Here is an 8,441-nt window from a genome sequence, read left to right as displayed (position 1 = left end):
AATATTTCTTTTTGCTTTCTTTCTTACCAGAGAATATTTTTTTTCTTTTCTTTTCTTTTAGGTGGAGATATCATACATTTATTTATTTATTTTTCAGAAAAAATCTATCCTGATATCGAATATGGACTCTAGACACCCAAAACAATCTTGAAGAAGAACAAAGCTAAAAGATGTATATTTTCTGATTTCAAACAATATAAAGCTACAATAATTGAAACAGTGTAGTACTGTTCTAGAGGCAGATATATAAATCATTGGAGTTAAATAAAAGCTTAGAGATAAATTCTTCCATATATTGTCAAGTTATTTTTGACAAGGTTGCCACGAACATTTGGTGGAGGAAATAATAATCTTTTAATTAAATATTGTTGAAAAATAATAATTACATGAAAAAGAATAAAATTGGACCCTTACCTAACACATATACAAATATTAACTCAAAATAGATAAAAAAACCTAAATATAAATCTTAATACTATGAACTTTTAGAAGAAAATCTGGGTCATAAAATCTCACAACATTGAAATTGGCAGTGATTTCTTGGATATGATTTCAATGGCACAGGCAACAGAAGAGTATACAAACTCCCTAAAAAAATAAAAAATTGTATATTCAAAGACAATGTAAACAGAGTTAAAAGTTACTGATAGAATGGGGTAAAATATTTCCAAATGCTATAACTGAAGGTATATTAATATTCCAACTAGAAATCCTAAAAATTAACAACAATAAAAGCAAACAATACAATTTAGAGATAGGTAAAAGACTAACATGAATAATGAATATCCACAGATAACCAATCTTAGTTGTCTGTTGGATGGAAAATCTTATTTCTCTGGTTCTGGTGTGAGTTACCTATTTCTTCTTTGTAGTTAATCTCTTTGAGTATTTTCTCTAGCGCTGGTTTTGAAGACATAAATTCCTTCAGTTTCTGTTTGTTGTGGAAGCTTCTTATTTCTCCATCTAATTTGATAGAAAGTTTTGCTGGGTAGGAAATTTTTGGCTGGAAGTTGTTTTCTTTCAGAGTTTGGAATATGTTACTCCAAGCCCTTCTGGCTCTCATGACTTGGTTTGGGAAGTCTGGAGTGATTCTAATTGGTTTGCCTCTGAATGTCACTTGGCCTTTTGTTTTTGCTGCCTTTAAGATTCTCTGCTTGGCTTCTACATTGGTCATTTTGACAATTATGTGGCGTGGGGATTCTCTTCTCTGATCCTCTCTAACCGGAGTTCTATATGTTTCCTGGACCTGTGTATCAACCTCTTGCTCTATGTTTGGAAAATTTTCTGCTATTATTTCCTTGAAAAGATTGTTAATCTCTTTGGTTTCACCTTCTTTTCTCTCCTCTATTCCAATTATTCTTAGGTTAGCTCTCTTAAAATGGACCCATATTTCTTCAATGTCAGATTCCTGCTGTCAAATTTTTTTTTCTAAATTAGAAACTATGCGTTCATTTTTTGAATGATCATCTTCCAGGAGTGAGATTCTATTCTCCATGTGGTCTAATCGGTTGTTTGTACTTTGAATTGAGGCCTTTACTTCATTAATCGCATCCTTTATTTATCTTTGGCTCTCTCTGAATTCTTTTCGAAACACCTCTATTATTTCTACAGTTATTTTCCTGATTTGATCTTCTATAAATCTCTGAATTTCTGTTTTATCACGTTCTGATGTTGTGGGGTTGTGGGCATTCACTGCTCCATTGTTATTCCTCTTTTCCATGATTTCAGAAGTTTGTGCCTTCTCTGGGTTCTTCCCTAGGTCACTACGACTTCACTTAAGGTGCTGTGGATCTCGAGTTTGTGGTATCTCAGTTCCCACTACTCCTTTACTGGGTTGTATCGCAGAGTCTCAGACCCAGGGAATCAATCGAGGCTGCTTTAGACCATGGGGGGTGCCAGGTTGGGCATTCTCCTATGGTGTGATATCTCTGTCACCACCACTCCCCCACTGGGTCAAGTCCCTGGGAGTCAGTACTGAGATTTTTCCTCTAGGGGCCTCACTTTGACTCATTGTTGAGTGCGTAGATGGACCTGTCGTGGACTTAGTGAATTCGCTGCTGCTGCCGCCGGTAGCAATATGGCACTGCTGCCACGCCTTCGACTGTGAGGCTGGCTTATTTCTTTTCTGTTTTTGAACTCCACTCTGCGTCCCTGCAGGGTGCACTGAGCCCAGTCCTGGGAGCTTTAGCTGCTCTCTGCGCTGAGAAATCTTCCGAATCCCACCCGGCTGTTCCACAGCGGCTCACCTTGGCTCGCTGTCCACTGGTCCTCTCTGGAGCTTGGTGGGCTGTTGATTGCGTTGGTATGGTGCCATCCAGTGAACTCGCCGCTGCCGCCAGCAGTAAGGCGCTACTGCCATGTTCTCGGGCGTGAGGCCAGCATATTTCTTCTCTGGTTTCTGAGCTTCATTATGAGTTCCCTTCCTCTCTGGAGCCTGGTGCTGCAAGGCAAAATGGCGCCCACCGCTTCACACCGTGGCTCCAGCTACAACACTGCGGTCTGGTTTCTGGTGTCTCGTTTTTCCAGCCCTTTTTTCTCTGTCCCTTAAAATTACATTTTTTGTTTCTCTGCTGATGGTGTTTTCTTGCTATGAAAGGCGCTGATTTTGTGGTAATAGAGATTGGTTGTTAGCGGGGTTCATAAGCCTCGTTTTGCACCATCGCCATCTTCCCGGAAGTCAGAAAGCAGTGTCTTAATCAACAAAATAAATACATACCAGGAACCAAAACAGATCCAATTACCTCGGCAGAACCCTGAACTTGAAGAAGAAGAAGAACAAAGATCGGACACAGACCTGCTACAGATACAATCGGAATGCCTGTCCGGCGGGCTGCCTGCGTGGCTGCCTGCCTAAAATCACTGCGGCAAGATAATCCGGGACTGAAAATGGACATAAGACCTCATCTAAAGCAGCGAGCAAAACCCACGTCAGAATTCTGTGTGTTCACCAGAGACTGGATCACAACAGCACAGGGACTCCCACAGAAGCCTGAACCAAGGAAACCAGGTACCTGAGTGTGTCCAGGGAAAGTGCGAGTCCTAGCGTACGCCCCAGCCCCAACCCCAGCACTGGCCCGGGGCATCTGTCCCATGCCTCAGAACCCAGCACTGTCCTCGCGCACCCTGTCTGCGCCCCGGACCCCTGCTAGTAGTCAGTGCATGCGCCACTGCCACCCCTAAATCGGAGCCTACCTTGTGTTTCTAGCCCCCACCCTCCACTGGAGCCTAGACATCCACTTTGCCAGAGGCCTGCCTTCCAGGCGGCAAAAGCTCTGTGCACCCCAGAAATCTCCTTGGGGCCCCCCAGCTTCTACATCCCGCGGGAGGCAGAGATCATTGCTGGATACCGCGCACTGCCTGTGCACCCGGACCCTTGAGCACCTATCCTGCACACCTGGCCCACCGCTGGGAGTTCCCACCCACCCGGTAACCCTATGCTTAGTTCTAATCGAGAACACAGCTCAATACACCTTGGAAGAGCATAGCAGTAGCAATAGGTAGCTGCACCCACTCACACCTGGGTCCAGTAATAGCAGCTCACCCAGCCTGCACTCTCTGGATAGGCAGAGCTCTGACAATAAGTGTGGGCATCCAGGAACCAGCATCCCTTTGCCCAGGGTACATCGTGGGACCACACCGGCTAGCCCAGTTGAAATTTCCAGAGACACAGGAAAATCCATTGAGACAAAATATCTGCACAGGACCTCAGGGGGAGGTTCCAAGTATACTTTGGTCATCCTCCACCCCTGCTGTAGGGAAGCACAGGCAGGAGTCTAGTTTGGTGAGTGCAGAGGTGCTGACTACAGGTTGGAATTTCGCAGAACCTGGGAATTGTACAGAATCTAATAACAGTGAAACCAGACATCCTGACACACAAACCCAAAGCAGTTAAAGGAAAGAAAGGTGTCCAAACACCCAGAGTGACCTAAGAAGAAAAAAAAAAAGAGTACAAAGAAAACTAAGAGACATTGGATAATATTCTGAAAGCTACCAAAGCAATCGGATACGCACATATAATATGGACCTGACCCCATATTCGTAAATAAGTAGGGCTGTTTGTTTTACATTTATTGTGGATGTTTTGTTTCATTTGCTTTTAAAGTGCTTTTGTTTTGGTATGGTTATTGCTGTTTTATATTTTTTCTTAACCCACACTTCCTTTACTTTAACTTGTTGTTTTTCTTATATATATATTTGATAGTTTGCCTTATTTTCTGATGTCACACAGCTGCTAGTTCCTTTTATTTTATTCTTGTCCTTTATTCCTCTTTCTTCCTCTTTCCTTCCTTTTTTCGTTCTCCTCCTTTGATTGGTTTTTCCTTTATTTTTCTTGGATTACATATTAGTCTTGGTATCTTGTGTGGATTTTTTTTTAGGTTTGTCTGCTTCTTCCATCACCCCTATTTACAAAATTTCCCAAACTAACCTACATCCCCTTCTCTACCAAAACTTTTCCCCATAATATACCTCCTTGTTTAATACTCAAAGTATTTCATATATCCACACTTACTCTACTAACGACAAGAGTCCTACTAGTTAACTCTCTCATTCTTAACAAGATATTACCTTATCATACTTAAAGTCTTTCTCAACCTAAACATATCCTCTACCTAATCCAACACTTATAACCATCACCCCAGCTCCTCCCACATCACCCACCCTCAACACTACAGAAGCTCTGCTGACTTCCAAGTACCCCTAAACTTCTAATATTAAGATTGGACTAAGCATAATACTCACAAACGATGGGTAGAAATCAGAAAAACAGGACAGAAAACACTATAAATATGAGAACCAGAAATTATGAAGAGACAGCAGAAATCACGAATACTGACCTACTAGAAATGCAAGAAGGGGAGTTCAGAATCTTGATGTTCAATATGATGAAAGAATTTAAAACAAATATAGAGGAGGTTAAAGGTGAGCTAGAAAAACTAAAAAAGAATCAGAAAGAGGACTGGAATGCAATGAAAGAGGCAATAAGTAAAATAAAGACAGCAATAGAAATAAATTCTGGAAGATTAGATGAAATGGAAAAAAGAATATCAATATTAGAAGACAGTACATCCCAAACTGAAAACACAGTCAGCGATATACAGAAATCAAAATCTATACAAAATATACAGCAACAAAACCTAAACATCCAGCAATTATGGGATAATATGAAGCATCCTAATTTACCGATAATAGGCATTGAAGAAGGGATAGAGGTACAGACCAAGGGCATCTGTAATATCTTCAAGGAAATAATCTCAAAGAATTTTCCAAATATGGAAAGAGACTTGGACCTTCATGTCCAGGAGGCATACAGAACTCCCCTGAGACAGGACCAAAGAAAGACCACTCCACGCCACATAATAACCAAAATGACCAATATAGAGGCTAAGGAAGGAATCTTAAAAGCAGTGAGAGCAAAAGGACGGGTGACATATAGAAGCAAAACAATAAGAATCACCCCAGACTATACAACCCAGGTCATGAATGCTAGGAGAGACTGGTATGATGTGATTCAGACTCTGGAAGAAAATAACTTCCAGCCCAAACTAATCTATCCAGCAAAACTAATATTCAAGATCAATGGTGAAACCAAAGTCTTTCAGGATAAAGAGAATCTCAAAAAATTCATGAATTCAAAGCCAACATTAGAGAAAATTCGTAAAGAAATAAAACATAAAGAAGAATAAAGAAGCAGACTTCAGAATCAGAGAAGAGAGGAAGTTAATAAGTGGGCCATTTAAGTAAAAAAGAAAGATCACGCAACCCAAGAGTCGACAGAACACAAAATGGCAGAAAACAAAAATCATATTTCAGTAATATCTCTTAATGTCAAAGGACTTAACTCACCAATCAAAGGACATAGAATGGAAATGTGGATTAGGAAACATAATCCAAATATATGCTATCTGCAAGAAACTCACCTCACAGCCAAAGACACTCACAGGCTGAAGGTGAAAGGATGGAAAAAGATATACCATGCCAATGGTGACCAAAAAAGAGCGGGGGTAGCAACCCTGATATCCAGCAAAACAGACTTAAACTAAAACACATCAAAAGAGATAAATCAGGGCACTTCCTTTCATTAAAAGGAATAATACACCAAGAAGATATAATGATAGTAAATATTTATGCCCCAAATGTGGGTGCAAGCACATTTGTAAAGCAAACCCTTCTGGACATCAGATCCCAAGTAGACCCAAATACAATAATTCTGGGAGACTTTAATATGCCTCTCACACCACTGGATCAATCTTCAAGGCAAAAGATGAGTAAAGACGCTTTAAAACTATAGGAAACCATAAACCAAATGGACCTAATAGACATTTTTAGATTATTTCAACCAGGAACTACAGAATACACATTATTCTCAGCAGCCCATGGAACCTTCTCCAAAATAAAACATACCCTGGGACACAAAGAAAATACCAGCAAATTCAAAAAATGTAATATAATTCCTTGCATCTTTTCAGACCACAACGGAATAAAAGTAGAAATCAACAACAGGAAACTCGAAAGAAAGTATTCAAATTCATGGAGATTGAATGATACACTATTGAATTATGAATGGATAAGAGCAGAAATTATGGAAGAAATAAAGAAATTTATGGAAACAAACGAAAACACAGACACAACTTACCAAAATCTATGGGACACCATGAAGGCAGTATTAAGAGGAAAGTTTATTGCATTGAGTACCCACATAAGGACAGAAAACCACCAAGTAAAGAACCTAATGACACAACTCAAAGACCTAGATATCCTGCAACAGTCTATTCCCAAAGCCAGCAGAAGGCAAGAAATCATTAAAATTAGAGCAGAAATAAATGAAATAGAGAACAAAAAAACAATTCAAAGAATCAGTTAAACAAAAAGTTGGTTCTTTGAAAAAATTAATAGAATTGATAAACCCCTGGCCAAACTAACAAAAAGAAAAGGGAGAATCAACTCAAATTATCAAAATTAGATATGAAAAAGGAGATATCACCACAGATAGTGAAGAAAGTCAAAAGATTATCAGAAACTACTTTAAAAATTTATACTCCAATAGACTTGAAAACCTGGAAGAAATTGATAGATTTCTAAGCACAGTTAACCTTTCTACACTCAGACAAGAGGACATAGCAAGCCTAAACCAACCAATAACAACCAAAGAAATATAATTGGCAATAAAAATTCTTCCACCAAGGAAAAGCTCAGGCCCAGATGGGTTCCCAGCTGAATTCTACAAATCCTTCAGTGAACAACTAATACCAATACTTCATAAAATGTTCTGGGAAACTGAAAGAGATGGAACTCTCCCAAATTCCTTCTATGAGGCCAGTATCACATTAATCCCCAAACCAAATAAAGATACCTCAAGAAAGGAAAACTACAGATCAATATCCTTAATGGACATAGATGCAAAAATTCTAAACAAAATACTAGCTATATGCATTCAAAACTATATCAAGTCGGTTTCATCCCAGAAAAACAAGGCTGGTTCAACATATGCAAATCAATACATGTTATTCACCACATAAATAGAACCAAGAACAAAAACCACATCATCATAGCAATAGATGCTGAAAAAGCATTCGACAAAATCCAACACCCATTTATGTTAAAAACACTCCGAAAATTGGGATAGAAGGAAAGTACTTCAACATCATTAAGGCAATATACTGTAAACCCAAAGCCAACATTATACTGAATGGGGAAAATCTGCAAGAATTTCGGCTAAAGTTAGGAACAAGACAAGGATGCCCACTATCTCCACTCCTTTTCAATATAGTCCTTGAGATTCTTGCTGCAGCAATCAGACAAGAGAAGGAAATCAAAGGAATTCACATAGAAACAGTGGAATTAAAATTATCCTTATTCACAGATGCCATGATCCTTTATCTGGAAGACCCAAAGAACTCAACCAAAAGACTTCTGGACCTGATTGACAAATTCAGCAAAGTCGCAGGTTACAAAATCAACCTAAAGGAATCAGTGGCTTTTCTTTATGCCAACAACGAATCCAACATGAAAGAAACAAAGAAAACAATTCCATTCACTATAACCTCAAAACCAATAAAATACCTTGGAATAAACCTAACCCCAGATGTAAAAGACCTCTACAACAACAACAACTATAAAACATTAAAGAAAGAAATTGAAGAAGATCTTGGAAGATGGAAAGATCTCCCATGCTCATAGATAGGCAGAATAAATACCATCAAAATGGCCATTCTGCCAAAACTGATCTATAGGTTCAATGCAATTCCCATTAAAATACCAGCAACATTCTTCAGAGACCTAGAAAAATCAATCATGAACTTTATATGGAGAAAGAAAAGATGAAGAATAGCCAAAGCAATTCTCAGCAATAAGAAACATGCAGGAGGCATTACAATCCCAGACTTCAAACTATACTATAGAGTAATAGTAGTTAAAAACAGCATGGGAAACAGGGGAAGATG

At 39.0% G+C, this 8,441-nt stretch overlaps 1 pseudogene across 1 annotated transcript in view; it reads left to right on the top strand.

The window, feature by feature from the left end:
• Positions 1-2,452: 2,452 nt before the first annotated feature.
• Positions 2,453-8,441, top strand: part of LOC308278926 (inositol polyphosphate 5-phosphatase K-like) — a 197,303-nt pseudogene continuing 191,314 nt past the window's right edge. The window contains exon 1 of the transcript in view: positions 2,453-2,509. The product of the transcript in view is annotated as an inositol polyphosphate 5-phosphatase K-like (transcript). The remainder of the gene's footprint in view (positions 2,510-8,441) is intronic.

Source organism: Muscardinus avellanarius (genome assembly GCF_963383645.1).
Source record: "Muscardinus avellanarius genome assembly, chromosome: X".
Classification (NCBI taxonomy): domain Eukaryota; kingdom Metazoa; phylum Chordata; class Mammalia; order Rodentia; family Gliridae; genus Muscardinus; species Muscardinus avellanarius.
The sequence above is the reverse complement of the archived record's forward strand: the minus strand, read 5'-3'. Positions and strand labels throughout refer to the sequence as shown.